Source organism: Cervus canadensis, chromosome 5 (assembly GCF_019320065.1).
Source record: "Cervus canadensis isolate Bull #8, Minnesota chromosome 5, ASM1932006v1, whole genome shotgun sequence".
NCBI lineage: Eukaryota > Metazoa > Chordata > Mammalia > Artiodactyla > Cervidae > Cervus > Cervus canadensis.
Window position 1 is genome coordinate 85,322,645 of NC_057390.1, and position 27,998 is coordinate 85,350,642.

The 27,998-nt window shown below is 46.7% G+C and overlaps 1 protein-coding gene across 5 annotated transcripts in view; it reads right to left on the minus strand.

Moving 5' to 3' along the window:
- RNF144A (ring finger protein 144A) overlaps window positions 1-27,998 on the minus strand; it is a 123,004-nt gene that overhangs the window by 62,890 nt on the left and 32,116 nt on the right. Inside the window, exons 1-2 of one of the 5 annotated variants that reach the window (XM_043469429.1) lie at window positions 4,598-4,617; window positions 719-825 (exon numbers count right to left, since the gene is read on the minus strand). The exons of 2 other annotated variants lie outside the window; for them this stretch is intronic. The gene's annotated coding sequence lies outside the window, so the exon portion shown is untranslated. Of the gene's footprint in view, window positions 1-718; window positions 826-4,597; window positions 4,618-27,998 lie in introns of those variants that run through there. 2 more of the 5 variants (XM_043469426.1, XM_043469428.1) reach the window with 2 other exon arrangements.

The following is a 27,998-nucleotide window of genomic DNA, read 5'->3' on the forward strand; positions in this document are numbered from 1 at the left end:
AGATATGGGCTGGAATTTATTAGAACATGTGTACGAACTGATGAAAGCTTACAGGGTGGGTGGGTGGGTGATAATGGCAAAATGGAGTAGAGGGTGGACGGGACAGTCAGTGAGAGAAGATGCTACAGGGATGGGGGAAAGGTGGGGGGCAGGGGAGGAGGCAGAAAGTGTCCCCCTAAAGCCCCCTAGAAGGTCCTGAAGAAACTCATGATGCAGTAACAGAAGTTAAGAAATCAGGGTTGATTTGAGAACATGAGTCTGTGCAGGGCAGAAGCATGGACATTTCAAGGACAGAAGAACTTCCAACTGGACACAAACCCCAGGAGAGGCAACTGAGGTCTATCAATAGGGAACTGGGTAGCTCATATACGCATCTGGGCACCCACGGTCCAAGGACTCCCTGCCATGCTGAAAGCTGCCAAGCGACCCTACCACTCACCTCCCAACTGTCCTGTTCTCAGAACAAGCTCCTCAGTTGTTATTCTACAAGACAGTCTTGAGGTTCTTCAGACCACCCCAAAATAGCCTCCGATCACTCACCCTTTCAGACCAATATTGACTGTACCTCCCAAATGCAAGGGAAGAGGCCTGTTATGGGAAAGGAATTTAGCTACTATTAGCCTCTATCTGAAAATAATCTTTTCATAATAGACTCTTTGGGATATTTTGGGGATTGGGGATTTCTCCAGTGGCAATTTACCCTTCTCCCAAAACAAACCTCAAAGCACAGCCCTTCCAGGCTTTGGGAAGACGGGGCGGGGAGGAGGGATGTTGACTGGAGGACTTGCAATCTGACCACTGTGCTTGCTGTCTGGATCCTGTACCCTGGCAAGGACAGAAAACACACACTGTTGAGAAGATGCCCCTAAGTTTAAAACATTCCAGAACGCTTCTGGCCAACTTGTCACCATGAGACTCACATCGTCAGTTATAATAAATCTCCTCTTTTCTTACTATACATGAAATAAAAACAAAGCAAACTCATGGCCACATGAGAATGGGCACAGCAAGTGCTTGGTAATGGAGACTCTCTTAATTTTGATTTTGGAGTTTGGGTTTGGGGGGAATTTTCTGTTTTCTTCCCTTTTCTTTTTTTTTCCTTTTGAAAGTTAACATTAAAGTTTCAAGTCTCTTAAAGCTAAAATGCAAATCCTGTTTAAAAACCGGAAATGTAATAAATGAAAACTCTAATAAACATATACCTGGTAGTTCAAAGAATCTCTTCTACAATTACAGAATTACTTGCACAAAAAGAAAAAAATGTGTCTATGTCACTGTTGATCTGGAAAGCACAGGGAAAAGGCTTCACATAGGAAACCCTAATGATAGAATTCTATCGTATTTTCCAAGAAGCAGGGCCACTGGCCTGTCAGCCCTGTGCATCCAGGGAAGTCAGGCATATGGATCAGCCACCTGTGCTTACACCTCACATCCTTGTCCAAGGCTTGGGAGATTCTCCCCTCTTACAAGATGATGGTCCCCAAAACTTCATCAAAGCCCTTAATGTACAGAAAGTGAAAGTGAAGTCGCTCAGTCATGTCTGACTCTTTGTGACCCCATGGACTGTAGCCCACCAGGCTCCTCCGTCTGTGGAATTCTCCAGGCAAGAATACTGGAGTGGGTTGCCATTTCCTTCTCCAGGGGATCTTCCCGACTCAGGGATTGAACCCAGGTCTCCTGCATTGGAGGCAGATTCCTTACCTACTGAGCTATGATGTATAGACCTTTCTACTATCTAGAGAAACCTACCTTCCCCATAGAAGGGGGCCTGGTGCTGCCCACCCGCACACCCCAGGGCTCCTGTCAGCGTTGGCAGACGTGGTGGGGGGCGGGGAGGGCCAGCAGGGAACCTGCAGACCCCTCTGAGAGCCTCAGCCTCTCCAAGAGGGTCAAAAACCTGTCTCATGTCACTGACTCAGGCAACCGTCTCCAACAACCACGGACACGTTCCAATCCCCCAACGGCCCCATCACAACCCATCTGCCTGCAGAGTAGGTACGCTTCTTGTATTAATAACATCCTCACGGCAGCCTCGCCAGCCAAGGTGAAGGAACCATCACCCACCTGAGCCCACGTGTCTACATGCAACTCTAAACAAGTGCCCTGCAGAAACACGCACGCAGGACTCCTTCCTACACAGAAACCCAGCTTTTCTACCTAATCTCTCCTCGCTGCCTTCTTGATCTCAAACTGTGAGCCTGGCTCCAACGAAGGGGAATTCAGACCAGAACTAATGTGTTCTTTGTCCCGGTTTTTATTGGTGGTGGCGGTGTTCTTCCTTTCCACCTCCGCTCCTCTCTCAAAGGTTCTTCTTTAACATTATTCCTCTCTTCTGGGCCACTTCACTGATTCTTCTACTGTACTACTTGAGCTGGTGGGCCAGTCGGTGAACAAGGAAAGTTCTAGACTAGACCAATCACGTGTTAGCACAGTTACCCAAGAGATCCTGCTCCAGGGACAAGCCCCCTTACTGGATGCGAACTGTGTACCCCATGCTCTACTCCAGGTGAGGACCAAGGCCTGGATCAAATGCACCTCCGTGACCCCACTTCCTCACCCAGGGACTAGAACTTATTGTGGTATAAGGGCATGAGCCAAAAACTCTGAGTCTCACCCTAGATGTGTCAAGAACCAGTTGGAAGACTTTTACCCATCAAAAGAAGGGAAGGAAGGAAGGGAGGGAGGGAAGGAGGGGGAGAAGAAGGGAAAATGGAAGAAAGAAGAGAAGGGGAGGAAGAAAAGGAAGGAAGAGGAGAGGCAGTTGTTGAAACCACGTGGTTTATCTGGTCCTCTTCTAATGGTCTTTCATTCTGTCATTTTCTCTTCGGACATGGGGTTCAGGCAGTTGACACCTAAGTGGACATCACATGTCCAACTCTACAGATTCTGAGAAGGAAAGGACGCAAAACAAAAGGCTTGACTTAGGAGAACAACACGTTGAGGAGCCGTGTAACATAGGAGGAGGAAAGTGGGGTGTGGAGCGGGTTGAGCTCAGTCAACGCCTCCGGGAACAGGACAAAACCAATGGGGCGATGCCTCTGATCAGAATGTGCTGCATGCTAACTCTGGAGAAATTCTTTCTTCTTTAAAATGCACGGACATATTTCGACCCAAAGACCCCTTGCTTGGCCAGTGAGGGTGAAAAATACACTCATGCAATTAGTCCGGCTCACCTTGTCAGATATTTAGAGTCTGTGTCATGGGAGAACCGCAGTGCCCTTTGACCCGGCCTCTCCGGGCCCCAGGGACGCTCTGTGGGAGGGACAGCTCAGGAGAAACGTCCTTGCAGACCTCAGACACAGACAGTTTAGTCGCTGTTATTCATTGCTGTTCAGTCACTCAGTCGTGTCCTCACAGACCCCAAGGGCTGCAGCACACCAGGCTCATCTGTCCTTCACTATCTCCTGGAATTTGCTCAAACTCATGTCCATCGAGTCGGTGATGCCATCCAACCACCTCATCCTCTGTTGTCCCCTTCTCTTCCTGCCTCCAATCTTTCCCAGCATCAGGGTCTTTTCCAATGAGTCATCTCATTGCATCAAGTGGCCAAAGGATTGGAGCTTCAGCTTCAGCATCAGTCCTTCAATGAATATTCAGGACCGATTTCCTTTAGGACTGACTGGTTTGATCACTTTGCAGTCTAAGGGACTCTTGAGACTCTTCTCCAGCACCACAACACAAAAGCATCAATTCATCAGTTCAACCTTCTTTATGGTCCTGGATCTCCCCAATCAACCTGCTGCTCTCAGACGCGCTGCCTGATTCCAGACCACATGTACATGTTCCCCCATCCTCTGCGACTCTGTGTTGGAGATGGCCTCCTTATTCACCCATCTATCAAAATCACCATTATGATCATGGGGTCTCCGAAGGCCAAGACCAACCAAAGACCCCAAAGATCCAGCATTGGCCTCATGATGGCACAGACCACGATGAGGACAGAGGGCCGTCCAGGCTGTGTGAGAAGGTCTGTGCCAGGCACTGGGGGGTTCAACCTCCAAAGGTTTGCAATGCAGGTGATCAATGCAGACATAGGCACAAATAACTACACAGCACAGAAAGGCAAAGACGTGAGGTTTTACGGGCTGCCCAGTAAGTGTTCAGAGTTTTATCTGTTTACATGGATTTAGCCACAACTGCAGTCCAATGGGATATTTTTATCCTAACCTTACAGATGAGGAAACCGATCGTTAGTGGGTTAAAGAGTTCTCACAAAATCTTATGTGTCTTTGGTGACTGATGGCAGATTTCCAAATGCCAACCAGACGCCAGAGCTAATGCCGTCCACTGCTTGCAGTTCCCGGAAGAGACCCAGATTTCCTGGTGAACTCATCAATCATGCTTCACAGCAGAGAAGCTGTTTGTGTGGCTCTGAGAGACTGGTGGGATGCTGCTAAGTGACAGGAAAGAGGCGCGGGGCAGAGGGACCAGGGAGTGATGGGAGGTCACAAACTACGGGCTGGAAAGGAAAGCCCGACCTCACTAGGTCGTGAGAAGGAGCCACCTCACCTGGAAGACCACCCTCGTGGGAACTCCCATTTCTTAGTGACGTGTGTCTTTTGAAACAAAGTATTAACCAGCTTCTTATCATGCACACCTCATCTCTCCAAACATCCGGACGTCTCCGTGAAGGCTGGATCTCTGCCAAACATCTTCGGATCCCCAGAAGCTCTACTCACAGAACCGCCCGTGTAGTCGATGCTTACCGCGGTGTAGTAAGTGCTCAACAGCACGTAGGTCAGCGCTTAAGTGAACAGATAGCATCCTGAGACACACACTGTACTTTCACAGGAATTCAACCGCAAAAATAAAATACCCCCACCCCTTAGAAATACTTTGATTTTTTTTTCCTGGTCTGATCTGTGCTGCCCATTATCATTTGAACATCTGAGTACAATGAGAGAAATAAAACTTAATCTAAATATATATCAAATACCTATGAAGCAACCAACCTCTCTGTAACGCAATAAGAGGCAGTAAGAAACCCACGGACTGTTTTAACATCAGACAAAAAGAGAGAAATGCATTTATTACTTCTTTTTCCAATTACGAAAGAATGGCTGGACATTTTAAAGAGAAAATACAAGAAAAGGCAGAAAGAAGACAAGTGATACATCTACAAACAAAGGAAAAAATGAAGGGGGCCAAGTTTATTCCAAACATCTAGGCAGGCTGTTTTAAAGCTCTCTCCAAAAGCCCTCCTCCCCACCACACACATGCACACACACGCACACACACACACACCCCCCAAAGTGGCATTATACCAACCAATGGTTTCACACAATCCCATTACTGCTAAGTTCAAAAGCAAAGGCAGACAGTACTTTCCTCTGTTCTTCTCTTCATGCTGAAGGAAGTAAACAAACCACTTGTGAATGGGAACACAGCAGAGATCGCAACACCCTGCCTGCAGCTCCTCGTCCATCCAGGCCAGGGGGGGCAAGTACCCATAGACACACAGTGGGTGATCGGCAGGCACGACTGCCAACCCCTCTGCCTCTTACAGGCGAGGAGGCGGAGGGCAGGTGAGATGAAAAACACCAAGCAGAGAGCAAGCCTGTGGCTCCTCTGACTTCAGTAGTTCTCTCCCTGCACGCGTCAAGTCTGAGCTATGAATGCTTTGTCTTCATAATCAAGACTGGGTTAAATGTCTGGTTACGGTTTGGCCACCACTCTCCATCATGTGCGCCTGGCCGCTCCCCTCGACGAGCGGTCACCACAGAATGCAGGGATCCGGGTGGACTCGCCCCCACCCGACCTGCTAACACACAGAAGCAAAGGCTCCCTCTTCCCACTCCGTCTTCCGAGCATCGGAGCAGACTGTCACTAGACTAAGCTTCAAAAAAATAAGAACACAGGCCGGCATTTATCTGGAGACCTCAGAGGCTTTGGCTCTGCTATAAAGACTCCATTCCAAAGGCACAAACGTCACCATCTACGCTGAACATCTTCCCAAGCCCATCCCAAGGGAGAAACAGAAAAAAAAAAAAATTAAATTAAATTAAAAGGTTTCAATGAGCAAGAAACCAAAACAACACAGTTAACTTTCCCTCCTCCCATGTTTCCACGTAGTTTTCCAAAGGCCTTCACTGTCATAAAGCATCCTCTCAAATAGGAGAGGCAGTCTGTACATTTCCAAAGAGAAACTAATCCTTAGAATCACTGAACGTGAGGTCCGGGGACGGGGGTGCCATGGGAAGCCGAGAGGAAGTGGTTGAGAGCAGAAAACTGTGTCTTGGCACCTCCAGGAAGGTGAGATCAAAGTCCTATTTGGTGCCACACAAGTCTTGGGGGACCCACGGGCTTGGGGCTCCATAGGCTGTTGCGGCTGTAGTTCTCCTGCCAGCATGTGAGCATTCAAAGGGACCCAGGCCTCATAATTAACCATCAGACTGTGCAGAGATTCTGTGCTTACCAGCTCTCAACTCTTCCTCTCACCTTTTCCGACTCCTGGCAACCCCAGCCCTCTCACGAGGAGAGCATATTGGGAATATCTCAGGGTGTCCTAAGATGTGAACGTATTCCAGGGATGTGGACTTTGAGCATCCCCCGGGTTCCAGCCTGGGGTACCTGTGCTGTATAAGATGGCCAACCTGGCCCCAGGCTATGACTCGAATACGATAGCACCTTTTACAGGGATAGCGTGGGGAGGAAGAGGTGTGTAGTCTAGGAAGTCTGTGTAGTCTGTGTGTAGGAAGAGGTGATAAGTCTCTGAAGACTCCTACATCCCTGCTGTAAGGGGAGGAGAGAGAGATCAGAGGAGAAGTCAGCCCTGCCCCACGGGGACTGGGAACCCTGCTCTGGCTCATCTAAAGTAGAATTTAGGAGGACTTCCCTGGTGGTCCAGTGGTTAAGCCTTCACCTTCCACTGCAGGGGTTGCAGGTTCGATCCCCACTGGGGGAGCTAAGATCATACATGCCTCATAGCCAAAAAAAAAAAAAACAGTACCTAAACAACAGAAGCAGTATCTTAACAAATTCAGTAAAGAGTTTTTAAATGGCCCACATCAAAAAAATATACACAGATTAAAAAATAAATTTTAGTAGAATTTAGGGAGGCTGACCACTGGGTAAAGTAGAATTCTTAGTTTAGTGTCCAAGGGCCTCTGAGATGCCCCCTGGCCCCGCCCCAGGCCTTGATCTCTGCACAATTCACCCCAGTGTCACCCTGAACCCTGGAACTCAACCCACGTCATGACCCCCGTCCTCCCTTCCACTTCTCTTGTAACGGTTTTGGGACACGTGGCCGTTTCTACATGGTGTTTTCATCCTTTAGGTCTTATAACATTTGCCTTCCCCCAAGTACAAGCTTGAGACATGTATGCTGAGCTGAACTGGCCTCAAGAGAATGGGCACAGATGTACAAAAGTATACAGAAATAAAAGACAGTGTGCCCGGACAGCGGAATGAGTGGAAGCAAAGAGGGCAGCTGTGGAGGTGGGCAAAGCCAGCCACCGAGGTGGGATCAGCGCTGGACGGCCTGGAGCACAGCCTGACCTCCCTGGGTCTCTGTTTCATCACGATCAGGGTGATAAAGCCTATCTCGTGAGGTTTCCGCAAGGGGTGAAATCAGGCTCTCTGTGCACAAGCCCATCGGGGCCTGGACAGAGGAAACCTGCAACGACCGCTGCCTGGATCGGGTGCTTCATGACACGGTCAACACCGAACTGAGGGCAACCCGGCTTTGAAGTGATTCTTAGAGAAAATAAAACCCTAAGCTCCCCGATGTTTAATATAAATGCACCACATCCTAATTGCAAATGTTTTTAAGAAGCAGTCGGGGGAGGGGGTGGCCACCTGCTGCACTGTCCCCGGTGCTGAAAGTGAGTCCTCCTCGGCAACCATGGCGGCGGCGGTCCAGAAGGACAAAGGTGAAGCTGTAGCCCCTGGACAGCCCGCCCCCACCGCCTCCGCCGCCTGAGCCGAGCTCGGTAAGAGGCATGGGGGTGCTGAGTGATCATGGTGAAGCTGGGCAGGGAGACAGCACCCTGGCCTTCCTCCTCACTCTGCCGGGCAGCCATCTGTGCCTGGACAGCCAGCCAGGCCCCTCAAACCCGACTGTCTGTCTGTCTGTGCATCTATGCACCTGTAAACCTGTGTGTCTGTGTATCCATGTGTCTATGCATCTGTGTGTCTGTGCATCTGTGTGTCTGTCCATCTGTGCATCTGTGCGTTTGTGTGTCTGTCCACCTGTGTGTCCATGCATCTGTGTGTCTGTGCATCTGTGTCCACTGTGTGTGTGTGTGTCTGTTCACCTATGTATCTGTGCATTTATGCATCTGTGTGTCTGGCTGCCTGTGTGTCTCTGCATCTGTGAGGCAAGCGGACTGGCCTAGAACCAGGAAGGGCCTCCCCAGGAAGGAGGAAAGGGTCTGCGTGGGGGTGAGTAGTAGGGATGGGTTGTGCGCCCTCCACCCCAGCACAGATCACACACGACAGCTGATTCAGAGGAAAGTCTCACTGCCAGAACAAAGGCGCTTTGTCAGCCTGTGGCCTGTACTCCCTGACAAGGCCCCGCAGGTCTGAGACCCTCGGACTTAACCCCCAGCTGTGGGCAGGCTTTAGGCCTGGGAACATCACCTACCCAAGGACAAAAGCAAAGACCGAAAGGCCCCGTTTTCCTTTGACTCCCATGTTGTCAGGCACTCACACAGGGAACCCAGGGTCAAGGACACCTGTGCCTGCGTGCGGGCCAAGCCCCTGCCACCCTCTGCCGAGACTCAGAATATCGATCGGCCAGCCTGGGACCTTCTGGGAAGTCCACTGTGGTCACACGGATGATCCCAGGAGAGTGGACACGGAGGCCTTGGCCTGGCCCCAAAAGCCACATCGCAGGCCCGGGAACTCGCCGCTGTGACTGAGGAGAGGCCGCCACGTCACCAGCTGAAGATGTGGTCTCGGCCCGCCCGTGCAACACCCAAAGGGGCTGGGGGCTCCCTCAGCACCCCCGGCGGGTCCCCCGGCCACTTTCTCAAGGTCCGTGCTGAGCAGTCGGCAGGGAACTCAGGACCTTCCTTCTCGGCGGGCTGCTCTACCTGAAACAGGGCTTTCTATTTCTTTTTCTTTCTCCCTATTTCCTCCCACTGAGCGATGGAAGGAGAGCAAACAGGGCTTGTCCGTCTTGTGTCCATCTGTCTGTGCGCACCGTGTCCATCACAGCAGCAAGTGAGCTGGCTCGGCTTCAGCTTTCCACCCTGCCTTTTGTGCTTTCTGGACCTTTCCTGGCTCCACAGGAGTGTCCGTCCAGGGCAGGGGCCTCCACAGGGTGGAGCTGATGGGACCGGCCGTGCGTCCCGGGATCGAGGAACCAAGATCCGCACTGCAGCCAGGCTGCGGGCCGCGAGCCAGCCCTCCGCAGGCGTCCACCACGGGCGCAGAGTCCACCACGGGCGCAGCGGCCCCTGCGGTCCCACCCGCTGTCGGGGCCTAGTGGGCACATCCAAGATTGTGGGGCCTCAGTCCGGGAGAGAAGCTGAGAAGCCAGAGTGGGCAACTCAAAACAGGCAGGTTGGGGCTGGGTGCTGAGAGGGCGGGGGTGCCAGATCCCCAGGGTCCTACAGGGCAACACCCAGGGTGACACATGGGGTGACACAGAGTGCCTACAGGGTGACACATGGGGTGACACCTGGGGCCTACAGGGTGACACACGGGGTGCCTACAGGGTGACACCTGGGGTGACACATGGGGTAACACACAGTGCCTACAAGGGAATACACAGGGTGACACACGGGGTGCCTACAGGGTGACACACGGGGTGCCTACAGGGTGACACATGGGGCCTACAGGGTGACACACGGGGTGACACCTGGGGCCTACAGGGTGACACACAGGGCCTACAGGGTGACACACGGGGTGACACCTGGGGCCTACAGGGTGACACCTGGGGCCTACAGGGTGACACACGGGGTGCCTACAGGGTGACACCTGGGGCCTACAGGGTGACACACGGGGCCTACAGGGTGACACATGGGGTGCCTACAGGGCGACACACAGGGTGCCTACAGGGTGACACCTGGGGCCTACAGGGTGACACACAGGGCCTACAGGGTGACACATGGGGTGCCTACAGGGTGACACACAGGGTGCCTACAGGGTGACACCTGGGGCCTACAGGGTGACACACGGGGCCTACAGGGTGACACCTGGGGCCTACAGGGTGACACACAGGGTGCCTACAGGGTGACACCTGGGGCCTACAGGGTGACACACGGGGTGCCTACAGGGTGAGACACGGGGCCTACAGGGTGACACACGGGGTGACACCTGGGGCCTACAGGGTGACACACGGGGTGACACACAGGGTGACACACGGGTACCTACAGGGTGACACACGGGGCCTAAAGGGTGACACACGGGGTGCCTACAGGGTGACACACGGGGCCTACAGGGTGACACACAGGGTGACACACAGGGGGCCTACAGGGTGACACATGGGGTGCCTACAGGGTGACACACGGGGTGACACCTGGGGCCTACAGGGTGACACACGGGGTGCCTACAGGGTGACACATGGGGCCTACAGGGTGATACACGGGGTAACACCTGGGGCCTACAGGGTGACACATGGGGTGACACACGGGGTGCCTACAGGGTGACACATGGGGCCTACAGGGTGACACACGGGGTGACACACAGGGTGACACACGGGGTGCCTACAGGGTGACACATGGGGCCTACAGGGTGACACACGGGGTGACACCTGGGGCCTACAGGGTGACACACGGGGCCTACAGGGTGACACACGGGGTGACACCTGGGGCCTACAGGGTGACACACGGGGCCTACAGGGTGACACACAGGGTGACACCTGGGGCCTACAGGGTGACACACAGGGTGCCTACAGGGTGACACATGGGGCCTACAGGGTGATACACGGGGTGACACCTGGGGCCTACAGGGTGACACCTGGGGCCTACAGGGTGACACACGGGGTGACACCTGGGGTGACACCTGGGGTGCCTACAGGGTGATACATGGGGTGACACCTGGGGTGCCTGCAGGGTGACACAGGGTGACACGGGGCACCACAGCTCAAAGAGTGGGCAGGGTGGGGGAAGGGACTCTGCTTTCAAGGAAAGCATTTGCAGAGTCAGCTCTCTGAGCACCCCTCTAAGTGTTCTCTGGGATCTATGGAGGCCCAGAACTGAAAAAGGTTAAAAAAGTCTAAGCATTAAGAGGAGTTACACTGCTGCTCGATCCCATAAACACACCGAGAGCCAGCGCCATGCAGAGCTACTTGGGAGCGCACAGAGACCCCCTCCCCCAGGGGGCGGGGGGACCCTCCCCGGCAGAGGTCACAGTGCTCTCCGTACATCAGACACTGGGAGCTCAGGGCCAAGGCCAAGCTGGACATCAGGTTGAGCCTGGTCCCTCTGAAGGACCCCACTGAAGGCCAGCTCCTTCCCGACCATCACATCCTCCAAACACCCACAGAGCATGCGCACATGTCAGGGAATTTAAAAGGGAATTTTTGTAAATGCAGCTTCTTCATTCACTGACTATGAGCACGACCTTCCAGGGAATGTCAGAGCCCAGGACACCCACGGACCTCTCTGCCGAGCTCACCATCCACTCAGCCGGGTAAACCCTGGTAACCGTGGGGAGAAGGGATGCGGTCTCCTTGGAGCTCCAGGGATGGAGCTTTGATCAGAGCGTGTTTATCACTTTAGAACAATCACTCCATGGCAGAGATCCAGTTAGGTTAGAGAAACTAGCGAGAGCTCTGCTAAGATAGCTAGGGGCAGAGAGACCAGTGAGAACATTGCTGAAGACCACTAACAATTTGGACGTGGCCTCCCTGTTTTCCGTAGTGCATGTCAGCAGCAAAAGACTATCAGGTGTGAGGGCATGGACCTTAAAGCAGCAGGCCTTCCAGAACGTGGTGCTGAGGCTACTCACTGAGCCCACGTGCCAGCAGATTACAACAGAGCATCTCTGAATACATACCAGTAGTGAAACAGAAAGAATACTTCTCTAAGGTTCAGGAGACCCAGACATAAGACGTGATTGCACCTTAAATTCACAAACTCTTAGACAATTCCGCAACCCCTTGGAAGCCTCAGCACCATCATCTATAATCTGAGGTTAATAACAAATGCCCCGCTTCTCACGGGGTGGTAATGGGGATGGCATAAATGAAACAGGAAAGCATCAGGGGTGTCCATACAGGAGCATGAAGACAGGGAGCCGATGGCCCCTTCTGCTCTCGGCACCTCTGACTCTCTAGTTTGGCCACTTCACAACTATTTCAGGTATACCCACATGCCAGACACCAAAGCTACCAAGGCAATTAAGGAAAGCGCCATCCTCAAAGAGTTTATAAGAAAATAAATGACCGTGACTGGGCATCTTGTCCTAGGAAAATAGAAACAAGAGAGGAGTTTGCTAGTCCACAGCCAATACACAATTCTCTATGAATCAGACCCCCTTACCATGTAATCTGGGCTATTTTGGAACAGCCTTAAGAAGGTTCAGAGGGATCACCTCATTGTCAATGTCTTAGAGGGCTCACGGCCATGGGATATTTTTATAGCCTCTCTCGGAGTCAAGAGCAGTGCAGATTTTGTACTCATTCTGAATTTAACTAGTATTTAAGTGTGCTGATTATAGCTGCAAATACACTTTTTATTCCAGTTTGTGGTTGGAGAGGTGGCTGGGGAAGAAGCCTTGGAAATTTACAGCACAGAAATAGCATGTGGTCTGTCTGTTTGAAGGAACCGATCCTTCCATGAGCAGCAAGGAGGCCAGCAAAGGGCCTGAAGCAAAGACAGGACAATGAACCGAGGCTTTTTGTCACCACATCCCTGTTACCAGGGGCTTCCCAGGCGGCACTAGCAGTAAAGAAGCCACCTGTCAAAGCAGGAGACCTAAGAGACGTGGGTTCAATCCCTGGTTCAGGAAGATCCCCTGGAGGAGGAACTGGCAACCCACTCCAGTATTCTTGCCTGGAGAATCCCATGGACAGAGGAGCCTGGCGGGCTACAGTCAGTGGGGTCTCAAAGAGTCAGACACAACTGAAGTGACTTAGTACACAGCCCAGCCTGTTACTATAGTCTGGGAGAGACCCCCAAAGAAGCAGGCAGCAGCCTCAGGGCTGGGGTTTAAGAAGACCCAGGACACAGCAAGTCTAGCTGGTGCACTGGGGTCACCCAAGCAACACATCTAGACATGATCTGAATATGAAGAAAATGATGCAAGTAGAAATGTGGAAATCACTTTCTAACTGGCTTTGCCTGAAGGAGCAGCTCTCCTGTTTGTGGAGATGAACTACTGGTGGCAGAAGAGCCTAGAAAAGACTGCAAAACCTAAATTCTGGTCCAGCCACCAGCATCCTGGGGACCCTCTGAGGTCACTAGATTCTCCTCTACTGAATTAGGGGTTCAAGGGAACGGCCTTTAACCTTGGGGTTCCTGCACATCCCCTGTTCTCTCCCAGGGGTCAAGAGTGGGGAGATCTTAGCTAATATGGGCCACCAGTGCCCCAAGTTTATTCCAATCTAAGCCTACTTATTTTTAAGACATCAGGCTTCCAGAAGACTGCTTCGAAGAATGGATCACTCAACCACCTCCCCAAAATAAGTCTGGAAATCCCTGTGCGATGTTAGCAACACGACTTCCATTAAGCAGAACACTCTGCAATTCCACATCCAGACTCGTGGCTGCTGCCTGGCAGGGATGTGTGCAGAAGAGGGCATGGAGAGCTTGCCCCATAGGGTCTGGCATGGCACTGGCCTCCTAATACACGCTTTTGACAATGCAACCCTCGTATGTCCCAGAATTTCAAGTCATTGCGAAAAACATGGGACAGACAGGTTTCTTTTCAAGCAAATACACTCCTGCCTGGCCTTTTTTTTTTTTTTTTTTTGAGAGAGAAGATGATGTGAGTTTCTTTATAAATACATTAGAAAGTAAGGGCAAAATGAAATTATAGGATAAGAAAATCTAGAACATCATATTGATAACTAATGTTAACGCTGTTATTTCCTTTCTCTATAATGGATGAAGGAAGCCCCCATGTTATATACAGATTAAATCTGGACCAGGCATCTAATCCAAACTGACCAACAAATATTTCTTTATACTAACACGTGTTGCTCCCATTTCACTGCCCATCTATGTAGGAGTCAGTTGGTAAAGAATCCGCCTGCAATGCAGGAGACCCCGGTTCAATTCTTCGGTGGGGAAGATCACCTGGAGAAGGAAATGGCAACCCATCCCAGTGTTCTTGCCTGGGAAATCCCATGGACAGAGGAGCTTGGTAGCTACAAAGAAATTTGTAATCGTAAATGCATTTACTTAAAAAGAAATCTGAAAATCACTGAGCTGTCTCTAGTCTAAGAAGTTAAAAAGCAACTGCAGAATAAACACACAGTAAGTAGAAGGAAAGATCTATTAACAGATAAAAAGAAAATACAAAATTAAAGACAGCCATAGAGTCAAAAGTATTTTTCTTTGAAAATAATAATAAAACATACACTGTCTGGCAGGTTGGTCAAGAAAAAATGAAAGAGATATAGCCCAATTAACATATTCATAATGAAAAAAAGCTAGCAGGGATTTAAAGCAAAATGAATGATTTTATGCTAATTTTAACCTGAAAAACAGGTAACTATGAATATACTCCTAGAAAAATATAATTTAAGAAAACTGAAAGAAGTCCAGTTTAAAAAGAAACAGGAGTTCAGATCATTTTAAACACCTTGAAAAAATCAGATAAATATCTAGCAAAAAGGAAACCACGAGTTCTTGCTTTTAGCTGAGTACTACCAAAATTTCATGAGCAGATTAATTCAAATCATACACAAATTCTTGCAAGAAATAGGGGGAAAAAAGGAAAAATAGGAAATAAAAACCTCTCTCTAAATCAGACAAAAGCAGTTAAGGAAAGGAAAAATATAAGCCAAAGTTACTCATGAGTAAAGAAACAAAAATTTAAAGCAAAATAAAAGCAAATAGAATCCAGATGTGCATCAGGCACGTACTTAGGGGGGAAAGTAAAGTCAAACAAGCTAGATTTATTGTAGGCATAGAAGAGAGTTCACCATTGAAATAAGTCAGGTGTGTCAGATAACACAGTAAGAAGAAAACAGTGGAAACCATACCTTCACCCTAATAGATACAGAACAGTCTTTGATAAAACTCAACATACACTTGTGATTAAAGCAGAAAACAAAACTCTGCAAAACAGAACCATAAGGGAACCTCCTAACCTAATAAAGGGTATTTGGAAAAAAGTGACAGCAAACATCGGTCTTAATTAAATAAGAACATTTCTTATAAAGATGAGGAACAATGAAGGGCTAGCTTATATTGCTTCAGTTCACTATTATATTAGAGTTCTAACTCAAACAAAGAAGACAGGAAAAAGAAAAAATGCCAGAAATGAAAAGAAATAAACCATATTTCAATTATTCACAAATGACTTTACTTCTAGGAGGATCTATAGACAAAAATATTAGAATTACTAGAAGTTTAATTAAGTGTCTGGACGCAAGATATGTATAAATATCAATTAGACTTTTATCCTTTGCAAAAATGACATCTCCTAAGGCATCCCGAAACTAAGGTGGCTGGAAACAAATGTGTCACATGGACCTAGGAGCATACAGAAAATGAGTAAGACCCATTCACAAAAGTGGACAACTTGCCCCAAATATATGGATAGAACACAAATCTATGGATAGTGATACAATGTTCATGGATAGGAGAACTCAATATAAAAATTAAACTCAATTCTTTCTCAACTGACCTATAGATTGAAAGCAATCCAAATAAATCCCCCACCGGTTTTGTTGTTGTTTTTGTCATTGTTATTCCTGTTTCATAACTTAACTCTAAATTTCTATAGAATGGCAAAAGTCCAAGGACAAATATCCAAAAGTCCAAGGGCAAATATCCAAAAAAAGTCCAAATATCACCCCATAAGAGGAAAAAGGTGAAAGAACCAAATATGAAGGTGTCACAGAGAATTACAGTAATTAAGAGCAGGCAACACTGATACAGAAGTGGGCAAATTAACCAAGACACAGAGAGAAAAGACACGGAAACAAACCCATGCACCTGGGGAGACAGGACACCACAGGCTGTGTATCCCAGATACCTGGAAAAACGGATTATTCAATAAGTGGTACTAGGAGAATTTACTCATCATGGATAAAACCAACACTGGATTCCTATATCACACACAAAAATTAACTTCAAGTAATTTTAAAATAGGTAAAGGAAATAAGGGAGTAACTTATAACCTTGGGACCCAGAAGAAAATCTTAAAGGAAAGACTCTAACCGTAAATGGGCAAGGTTGTCTATATAAAATACGCTAAAAATCAAGAAAAGCACCTTGTGAAAACATACAGCACAAACTAGAAGGTGATCTTTTTTAACACGTGAAACCACCATTGTGAGTCTTCTGAATATGTAAAGAATGCTTTCAAGTGGATGAAAAAACATAACCCAGTGAGAACCGACATCAAGGAGATGAACAGTCTTTTTACAGTAAATGAAACAGATGATAATTAAATATGTGAAAGAAGCTCAAAACTGCTGGTACATTAAGTTCACTCTACTATTAATTTGTCAAAAATTAAGAAGGCCAATGACACCAAGTGTCGGGATAAGACAAGCGTAAATCTTAAAGGACACTTTTATTCACTGCTGGTAACAATGTGCATTGATATAACCACTGTGTAAATTAACAGGGCATTTTCTTGTAAAGTTGGTCATAAATTAGCCTTTCTTTAGTCCCAAACTCTCCTCCCTGGTATATAACCAAAAGAAAAAGAAATGGCATATGTGCAGCAGAGATATGTGCAAGAATATAAATAGCAGGGTATTTTGTGACAGCAAAAGACTGAAAATAACTCAAACACCTACTGACAGGAGGAAGCATGGATGTTAACCTTATCAGATATTATATAAGTGAGATGAATAAATATAGCTGCACAGAACAAGGCTGTTAAACCTAGAATCAAAACACCAAACAACATCATGAGACAACTTTTAACGAGTAGTATTACATATATTTTTAGGGATACGGACTACCAAATGCAGCAAGGAAAGATGAAAGGATAGTGCAGGGAAGGGCAGTCAGATAAAAGAAAACGTCCACATCGGGGTCATGGTGTTGGTGATGATTTTGTTTGAGACAGGTTCATTAATTACACTTCGTAACTCACATATATAAAGTGTTATATGTATCAGATCCAACCTATCAGATGTTTTTTAAAAGATATGATTAGATATAATCCGGTTCAGATTTAAAACGGATATCTTTCCAGGTATACTAAATTTTCCAGATGGTGAAACTAAAAAACAAATTAAAAATTATTAGTGTTATTTTCCTGGGGAGGACAAAGAGATGAGGCATTTACACTTGTGTTTAATAATTTGTCTGTATTTTAATAATTTTACTACATGCATGTGAAGTGAAAGTTAAAAGTCACTCAGTCGTGTCTGACTCTGCGACCCCATGGATTGCAGTCCATGGAATTCCCCAGGCCAGAATACTGGAGTGGGTAGCCTTTTCCTTCTCCAGGGCATCTTCCCAACCCAGGAACTGAACTCAGGTCTCCCGTATGGTAGGTGGATTCTTTACCAGCTGAGCCACAAGGGAAGTCCACTACATGCATATATGTATTAAAAATATTAAGTAACCAGTTTAAATTGGTGAACTTCAGAAACTCAGAGGCTGAGAGCAACAAGAGCTCCTCAGTGGATTCCAATGGACCACTGTTGATTTATTGTCAATGTATTTAAAGAAAACAGGGATGTCTGGGCTGAGCTGGTGGCCAGATCTCTGAGTGGATATTCTAGACCATGTCCACACGCCACCCCCACCCAAAGCCTCCATTCACCTCCCTGGCCAGGAAGATAGCTCTGGGTTCAAGAAGTCAAGAAGTTCAAGGAATCAAGAAGTCAGATTCAAACTCCAATACCAGGTCTTAAGGTCTATGGATTTCACGATCCTTTTTAATTAAGAAGACTCCTTTAGGTCCTATCCTATAAAAGAACAGGATCATGTACTTCTAATTTCTTCTCTATTCTAATGGAAACTTTTCAATTCTCTTAAAAAAAAAAAGAACTATGAAATGCTTTCCCTTGGCTAGGCCCCTCTTTAGAGATTGTGAAATGTGATTTTTTCCCCCAGCTTGGAACAATTTATACATGAAACATCCTGCCTCTTGTTAGTCCTCACATTCAGTTCACTCACTCACACAGTCTGCTCTTCATTCTGATGTTTCAAAACCCCATAGTGCATCTGATTTTCTTTCTAGGGGGTGCTGGTGATAAGATTACACTCTCTGATGTTCACTTCAGCTTGCACTACTGTGTTGAACTTGAGCTGGGCAGAGAGGATTTAGAACAAAATTACAAAGTACCTTGCAAAGTATCTTGTAGGCCGACACTACTTGCAAACTATCTGGTAGAGTCGACACTTCCTAACACATCTAGGGGTGGCAGCCCCAGAACCCGTTGGCCTCATGACAGCCTCATCTCTTCCCACACTAATCCTGCCCACTAATGGACTGAAAGTGATGTTCCTGAACTCTGCAAATTCATCAGGTTCAATATATATGGCCCTTCCCTCAACTGGGTAGTGACTACTCGGGATATCTTTAGATTTCCGCAAAGCACAGGCCAACTCCTCTTTATTAAAGAGGCTCTTTCACAACTCCAACGCCCAGAGAGGACCCCATCCCACTGCCACCAACTTCTTGCTTGAAGATGTCTCGCAAACCTAAATAATGTCCATTTTTAACCAAGCTCTTTTCCAAGACTTCCTATTCCTCCCTGCTTTCCAGGTGCTGCAAGTCCATCCAAAACCTTCTTTATAGGCAGAAAGGTCAAGTGAGATGTGGAAGCTGGGTGTGCTGGGTTAGCTGGGCTCCACCATTTCCCAGCTGCATCATCCTGAACAAGTCACTTTGGGTCTTAGTTTTCTCAGCTGGACCGTGGGAACAACAGTAGCTATCATCACGGGAGAACTGCAGAAGCCAACAGCACACACACGGAGGTTCAAGTATAAACTCCCAGGCCGGATACCAACGAAAGCTGTCAGCAGACATCCTTTGCTATTTCATCTCTCCCTAGACATGAGGATGGTGGCTTCAGGAGCCCGAGAATAAATCAAGGTTGTGGCTTCTTTCTGCTGTGCTGGAAGGCATCCCTCAGTCCCATCCTCCAAATTCCTACAGCCCTCCCTAGGAACCTGACCACCCCTCCCCTGAGCACAAAACGCACATCAAGACCACGGGAACGCCGGGCCCTCCTCACAGCTGTGCTTCCTGTCATCTTGTTTGCATCTTCTGTGCTCCCAAGGTCCGCCCTCTCCACCCCTCCCTCAGGCCCCAGAGGAGGCTGCAGGTGGTCATTCCATTTGCATTTGGTTCCTGATCAGTAGCGAATAGCTGAATGTTGTTTACACATCGTGAGAGTCGAGCCCACCCTTCAGGCACAGCGGATCGTCACCAGGGACTTCCGGGTGGGTAGGGCGGCAGTGCTGTCATTCCCATTTTAACAAAGAAGAAATCCAGGCTCTGAGATGCCAGTGACTTTCCCAGCTCTGATTTCCTGGTGGCTCAGATGGTAAAGCATCTCCCTGCAATGCAGGAAATCTGGGTTCAATCCCTGAGTTGGGAAGATCCCCTGGCAACCCACTCCAGTACTCTTGCCTAGAAAATTCCATGGATGGGGAAGACTGGTGGGCTACAGTCCATGGGGTCACAAAGAGTCGGATAGGACTGAGCGCCTTCACTTTCACTTCCCTCAGCTCCTGGGAAGGAAGGGGTAAAGCTGGGCCTGGACCTGCCTTCTGACTCCCCGTGTCCACCTCTTCCACCACAACACAGAGCTTTGAATCTGCTCTACGTGCCCCAAAGGAGAGATTTTCTGGTTTTCCTAGGGAGGAACCGAGCTACAGCCGACAATAACTTTTTACAAGTACACAGGACTTTAGCACATTCCTCAGTTATCATAAAATTATAGAAGAATTTTAAATAGTTGCAGAAGATACAACTTCCGGCATACTGGAAATATTGTCTTTTTAAAATAAAGTAGAAACAGTTGAAAGAAGTGTAATTTCTAGCATATCATTTATCCTTTTAAATATCCATGAATAGCTAAAGCAATCCTGAGAAAGAAGAACGAAGATAAACACGTCCTGACTTCAAACTATATGACAAAGCGACAATAATCAAAACAGTGCAGCACTGGCATAAAACAGACACACAAATCAATGGAACATAATAAAAATCCTAAAAGTTTCTGCATGGCAAAAGAAATCATCAACAAAGTGAAAAGGCAACTGGTAGTATGGGAAAAAATATTTGTAAATCCCCTATCTGATAAGGGGTTAACATCCAAAATATAGAAAGAACTCATATCACTCCATAGTAAAAATACAAATAATCCAATTTTGAAATGGGCAAAGAACTTAAACAGATATTTTTCCAAAGGAGATGTACAAATGGCCAACAGGTAGATGAAAATATATGCTCAACATCACTACGCATCATGGAAATGCAAATCAAACCACAAGATGCCACCTCACACCTGTTAGAATGTCTGTTATCAAAGAGGCAAGAGATAAATGCTGACAAGGGGGTAGAGAAGAGGGTATCGCTGGACACTGATGATGGAAAGTGTAAACTGGAACAGCCCCTGAGGAAAATAGTATGGCGGCTCCTCAGATTATTAAAAATATAACAAAGGGATCCAGCAGTCCCACTTCTGGGTATACATCTGAAGGAAACAAAATCATTAACTCAAAGAGATAACTGAAGTCCCATGTTCAGTGTGGCTCTACCCTCTGTAGGCAAGATGTTAGAAACAACCTAAGTGTCTGTTGACAGATGAATGGATAAATATACATATATATGGCATATATAAGGTATAAATATAATGGATCATTTTTCAGCCTTAAAAGAGAGGGAGTCCTGCCATTTGCAGCATGGATGACCTGGTGGCATTATGCAGGTGAAACAAACCAGACCACATGGTATCACTTATATTGAAATCTTAAAAAAAAAAAAAAGGAAACTCATAGAAACAGAGGGAAGAAAGGTGGCTGGCAAGTTCAGGGGGTAGGGGAAATAGGGAGCGGTTAGTAAAAGGGTAAAAACTTTCAGTTATAAGATGACTAAGATCTAAGGATCCAACGTATAAATGGTGACTATACAGGCCTCTGTTTTAAACCAATACATTCAGAAAAAATTTCAGAAAAAATATATTCACTTCAATGCACCTCTCCACAGAAAATATCTTAATACATGATTTATCATAAGCATCTTTCAATTAAATGTTTGTCCATATTATTTGCATATTTATCTCCTTCCAGTAGTTTAACAGATGAAGACGGTTTTCACTGTTAAGCCAATGAACCAATAAGAATTCCTTTCTATGAAGATTTTACCTTATTTTAAATTCAGATAAGTGTATTTATACATAGTTGATACATAGAATAAATTATGGAATATGCTCATAAAATCAGCCATTAAAATAAGTAAATTCAGGACTAAAATGAGATTGAGGTAAGTCAATTATGTTGTAGTTTTCAATAAATGATAATGACCAGATACTAAAGATTTCCTCACTGACATTAATCAAGCATGTTAACTGTAGCAGAAACCATTAAGTATCATAAAGGATGGCATTTCTTTGGTAAAAGGGCTTGCATGTGTTTGTGAAGCTCTGTTGTTAAGCTTTGGGGAATTAAAAAAAGAAAAAAAAAGGTACTGTATGAAGAAGGAAATGGCAACCCACTCCACTATCCTTGCCTGGAAAATCCCATGGACCAGGGAGCCTGGCAGGCTGCTATCCACAGGGTCACAAAAAGCTGGACACGACTAAACGACTGAGCACACACTCACTGTGCATTTTTTTAATTGAGGAGGGGAAAAAAATTCCATTAATTTTGTTAAGCCACATGATTAAACTTTTCCTTGATTATTTTCCCTGTGTGCCGTCTTTTCTTTGTAACAGTGTCCAATGAATCGGTCCAAATTACTTTAAAAACATTCTATCACTATGCTAACAAATTCTGATGGTTCCCAACCAGCCACAGGAGGGGGTCTAATCCAGACCGGCAGAGTCCAGCCCAAGGGGCCCTGAGCATTGCCTTCCACCCTCTGTCCCTCCCTTCTCTCCACTCTAGACACGTCCCTTCAGCCGTGAAGGGACCTAGTACTCAGCACCCGTTTCTCGCAGTCTCAGTTCTGCTCCAACCTGCACTCAAGTTTCGGGAACTGGCATCCCACACCTGCTGGCTAACGTTCATCAGAGGAAAAGATCAGAGCAGAAACCCACCCACGGCTCCTCCTCCAACCCTCTTGGATCTTGCACACAACAGGTACTCATCAAGTATCTGCTGCCTGGATGTCCAGAGAAACTCACACTATCCTGGGAAACAGGCACTTGCTTGTCTCTGACCAGAGGTCCTCGCTGCCACTGGGCCCTGGGACGCGGAGACGGTGAGAATGCTTAGCAGACTTACCCAGCAAATGCTGACTTGACAGCACAGCCTAGACAACAGCACGTGCAGCTCTCAAAACAAACAGAACAAGAACAGCAACAGCAAAAGCCCAAGAAACTGCAACTGAGACAAACGTGGAAAATGTGACACCGTTACAATTTCTTTTACCGAGACCCTCAGCCACGGGATCTCAGAAGAGCATCTTTATCTTTATGTGTTTCTGTTTCTAAAAATACCGCTGGCCTAACCGCCTCAGCCACTCTGAAACCATGAGAACTAAAGCCAGGTATTGATATTTTCGATTCTAGTTAGTGTTTTAAGCGACCTTTGCCTTAAAGCTTCACCAGCCAAGACTGAGCCCCGTGTCCCAGCTGCAGCCCTCGGAATGCCGGCCGTTCCCAAGGCCACGTCAAAGCCAAGGCTCAGCTAAACTTTCTTTACAGAAGATTTCTTTTCTTATCGATGACATTCTCCAACTGTGGGGGGAGAGGGGAAGGAAAAAAAAAACAAAACTCTTGTTTCAGATTTAGCTACTTCAATCACAGAAGCGAGACCTGGGGGTGGTTTATATCCTCCGAAGGCTGTTTCTCTTTATAAATCCTAAACATTTAAAAATAGCTTTGCCTGTGCTGGAATGTCATTTTCGGGTATTTGGGCTTCTTCCACACGAATCTTTTTGTGACTGTGAAGCCATTTCAGTTCTTGGAATTTGCTGGAGACAGATTCCCAAACACAGCGTCCTGGGAGGTGGGAGTGGGCCGATGCGGGGAAAAAGCACAAGTCCACTCTGCTTGGCAACCCCTTCTTTTCCAGGGTGCTTTCAAGTTCCCGTCATACCTGGGGAGACTGTGTCCGGACCAGTCAGGGTACTGCAGAGAAAGCTGCAATAACCCTAAAACATTGTAGCTGAGGTCAAAACGCACACACACACTCACACACTCACTCAGTACCCAGGCCTGTGAAGAAGGGGGTGGGGTGGGGGCGGGGCTTGAAAGGTCACTTATCACACTTCCTGTTTCCTTGCAGCACTGATGAGCCAGCTAGAGACCTCCCTCGGCCTCAGCAAAAAAAAATTGTCAGTGAGAAATCAGCAACAGATTCCCAGATTACTGGAGAAATGCTGGTAATGTCAGTACATGGTACACAGTCAAGGGATTCAATGGGGATTCTCAAGCAGGCCCTTTCAGAGTGCAGGCGACAAGGCTGGCCTAGTGGTTAGGACTCCACGCTCTCACTAAGGGTTCAATCCCTGGTCACAGAACAAACATGCTGCTAGCCAAAAAAAGTTAAAAAATAAACTGCAGGTGGTGAAAAGACAAGGCAAGCTGATGAGGACTTGAGGCTGTCGGGAGGGAATGTTGGAATGTAGCTTCCCTAAAGTGCTCCAACAACACAAGAGATGACTCTACACATGGACATCACCAGACGGCCAAATTCAGATTGATTATATTCTTTGCAGCCAAAGATGGAGAAGTTCTATACAGTCAGCAAAAACAAGACCGGGAGTTGACTGTGGCTCAGGTCATGAACTCCTTATTGCAAAATTCAGACTTAAAATGAAGAAAGTAGGGAAAACCAATAGACCAATCATGAGTGTGAGTGAAAAGTTCCTCAGTCGTGTCCGATTCTTTGCAAACCCATGGACAGTCCAAGGAATTCTCCAGGTCAGAATAATAGTAGAGTGGGTAGCCTTTCCCTTCTTCAGGGGATCTTCCCAACCCAGGGATCAAACCCAGGTCTCCTGCATTTCAAGTGGATTCTTCATCAGCTGAGTCACAAGGGAAGCCCATGGTATGACCTAAATCAAATCCCTTATGATTACACAGTGGAAGTGACAAATAGGTTCAAGGAATTAGATCTGATAGACAGAGTGCCTGAAGAACTAGGGACAGAAGTTCATAACACTGAACAGGATGCAGTGATCAAAATCATCCCCATGAAAAAGAAATGCAAAAAGGCAAAATGGTTGTCTGAGGAGGCCTCAAAAATAGCTGAGAAAAGAAGAGAAGCAAAAGGCAAAGGAGAAAAAGAAAGATATATCCATCTGCATCGAGAGTTCCAAAGACTAGCAAGGAGAGATAAGAAAGCTTTTCTAAGTGATCAATGCAAAGAAACAGAGGAAAACAATAAAAAGGGAAACTCTTGAGATCTCTTCAAGAAAACTAGATATCAAAGGAACATTTCATGCAAAGATGAGCACAACAAAAGACAGGAATGGTATGGACCTAACAGAAGCAGAAGATGTTAAGAACAGGTGGCAAGAATTCACAGAAGAACTATACAAAAAAGATCTTCACAACCCAGATAATCATGATGGTATGATCATTCACCTAGAGCCAGACATCCTGGAATGCAAAATCAAGTGGGCCTTAGGAAGCATCACTATGAACAAAGCTAGTGGAGGTGATGGAATTCTAGCTGAGCTGTTTCAAATCCTAAAAGAAAATGCTGTGAAAGTGCTGCACTCAATATGACAGCAAATCTGGAAAACTCAGCAGTGGCCACAGGACTGGAAAAGGTCAGTTTTCATTCCAATCCCAAAGAAAGGCAATGCCAAAGAATGCTCAAACTACTGCACAATTGCCCTCATCTCACACACTAGCAAAGTAATGCTCAAAATTTTCGAAGCCAGCCTTCAACAGTACGTGAACCAAGAACTTCCAGATGTTCAAGCTGGATTAAGAAAAGGCAGAGGAACCAGAGATCAAATTGTCAACATCTGTTGAGTTATAGAAAAACCAAGAGAGTTCCAGAAAATCATCTGCTTTATTGACTATGTTAAAGCCTTTGACTGTGTGGATCACAACAAACTGGAAAAATCTTAAAGAGATGGGAATACCAGGTATTCCTGAGAAATCTGTATGCAGATCAAGAAGCAACAGTTCGAACTGGACATGGAAAAACAGACTGGTTCCAAATTGGGTAAGAAATACATGAAGGCTGGATACTGTCACCCTGCTCATTTAACTTATACGTAGAGTACATCATGGGAAATGCTGGGCTGGATGAAGTACAAGCTGGAATCAAGATTGCCGGGAGAAATATCAGTAACCTCAGATATGCAAATGACACCATCCTTACAGCAGAACTAAAGAGCCTCTTGATAAAAGTGAAAGAGGAGAGTGAAAAAGCTGGCTTAAAACTCAACATTCACAAAACGAAGATCATGGCATGTGTTCCCATCACTTCATGGCAAATAGATGGAGAAAGAATGGAAACAGTAAGAGACTTTATTTTCTTGGTCTCCAAAATCACTGCAGATGGTGACTGCAGTCAAGAAATTAAAAGACACTTGATCCCTGAAAGAAAAGTTATGACCAACCTAGACAGTATATTAAAAAGCAGAGACATTACTTTGCTGACAAAGGTCTGTCTAGTCAAATTTATGGTTTTTCTAGTAATCAGATATGGATGTGAAAGCTGGACCATAAAGAAAGCTAAGTGCCGAAGAATTGATGCTTTTGAACTGTGGTGTTGGAGATGACTCTTGAGAGTCCCTAGGACTGCAAGGAGATCCAACCAGTCCATCCTAAAGGAAATCAGTTCTGAGTATTCACTGGAAGGACTGATGCTGAAGCTGAAGCTCCAGTACTTTGGCCACCTTATGTGAAGAACTGACTCATTGGAAAAGACCCTGATACTGGGAAAGATTGAGGGCGGGAGGAGAAGGGGATGACAGAGGATGAGATGTTTGGATGGCATCACTGACTCGATGGACAAGAGTTTGAGCAACTCAGGGAGTTGGTGATGGGCAGGGAAGCCTGGCGTACTGCCATCCATGGGGTCGCAGAGTCAGACAAGACTGAGCGGCTGAACGGAACTGAAAGTGCCCCATTTCCCCAGGTCCAGGCACACTGACAGCCCACTGCTCCTGTCTTCCCAGCCAAGCCCTCCAGTGTCCCGGTACAGACAGCACTGGCCCTTCCCCAGCCCCTGCTGGCCACCCATTGCCCACCCTGATCTCCTCCTCATGACCCATGTGCTGTCTCCTCAAGTCACCATGGTAACCTCCTGGTGACCTGGGTCATCTCTCTCCTACAGACACTGTTGTTCAGGCAGTCCTTTCATTTTGCCCCTCTGCTCAGCCAAACAATATTCTTTTTTTTTTTTTAATTTTTATTGGAGTATCGTTGATTTATAGTGTTGTATTAGTTTCAAGTGCACAGCAAAATGAATCAGATATATATATATATATATCTCCATTCTTTTTCAGATTCTTTTTTTTTTTTCTTTTTCAGATTCTTTTCCCATACAGATTATTAGAAAATATTGAGTAGAATTCCCTTTGCTACAGAGTAGGCCCTTGTTCATTATCTATTTTATACATAGTAGTGCATATGAACCTAGAAATTATCGTACTAAGTGGAGTGAGTCACACAAAGACAAATAACACATGATATCACTTATATGTGGGATCTAATTTTAAAATGATACAAATGAATCTTTTTACAAAACAGAAACAGACTCACAGATCTTGACATTTCAAGTCTTGAGCTACTATGCGCTTAGTTTGCTCAGTCCTGTCCGACTCTGCAACCCCATGGACTGTAGCCCGCCAGGCTTCTCTGTCCATGGGATTCTCCAGGCAAGAATACTGGAGTCGGCTGCCATAAGCTCCTCCAGGGGATCTTCCCAAACCAGGGATCGAACCCAGGTCTTCCACATTGGAGGCGGATTCTTTACCTTCTGAGCCACCAGGGAAGCCCAAGAATGCTGGAGCAGGTAGCCCATCCCTTCTCCAGAGGATCTTCCTGACCCAGGAATCAAACCGGGGTCTTCTGCACTGCAGGTGGATTCTTTACCAACTGAGCTACCTGGGATGCTACTGTGAATGCTTTCAACTGTCTAGATAAACACAGTCATACGGATGGGGGTCTTTCCATCTGTGGCCACGAGCTCCAGGAAGATTCACACCAGGGGATCACTCTGTATCTGCCTCTCCCTGGAGATCTCCTCACTCTTTCTCTTTTTCCCCAAACTAACAAGACCTCCTGCACCATGGAAGTCTCAGCTGATGACTTCGCTTCCAATTTCACAAAGAAAATAGAAGCAATCACAAGAAAATGCCTCTCTGAGCACCACATGTGTCTGTCATATAGACCATCCCCACCAGTAACTATCTGTGTTCCTCCCTAAACAACCCCACCTGTACACAAACACACCTCCTTCACCTACTCAAGACACAGTCCCAGCAGCCCTCTGTCGTATATTAACTTTTTTTTTCCTCTCTACTAGACCATCCCCACGGATGTATAAATAAAGCAAATGCATCTAACTAAAAACAAATTCTCTCAGCCTGACTTACCCTATCAGACACCACCCCGTATTCTGCTCCCCTTGGCAGCAAACCTCCTCCAAACTGTTGTCAACAATCTCTGTCTCATATTCTTGCCTCCATCTTTCCCTCCAAACCCACTCTCCTTGGCCTTGGTTGCCATAACCACCAGACCCACATGACATTTTGCTGTTTTTACTGAAGCCACCAATGACCCGCATGGCACTGGTTCAAGAATCAGTTCTCCGTCTCCGCCT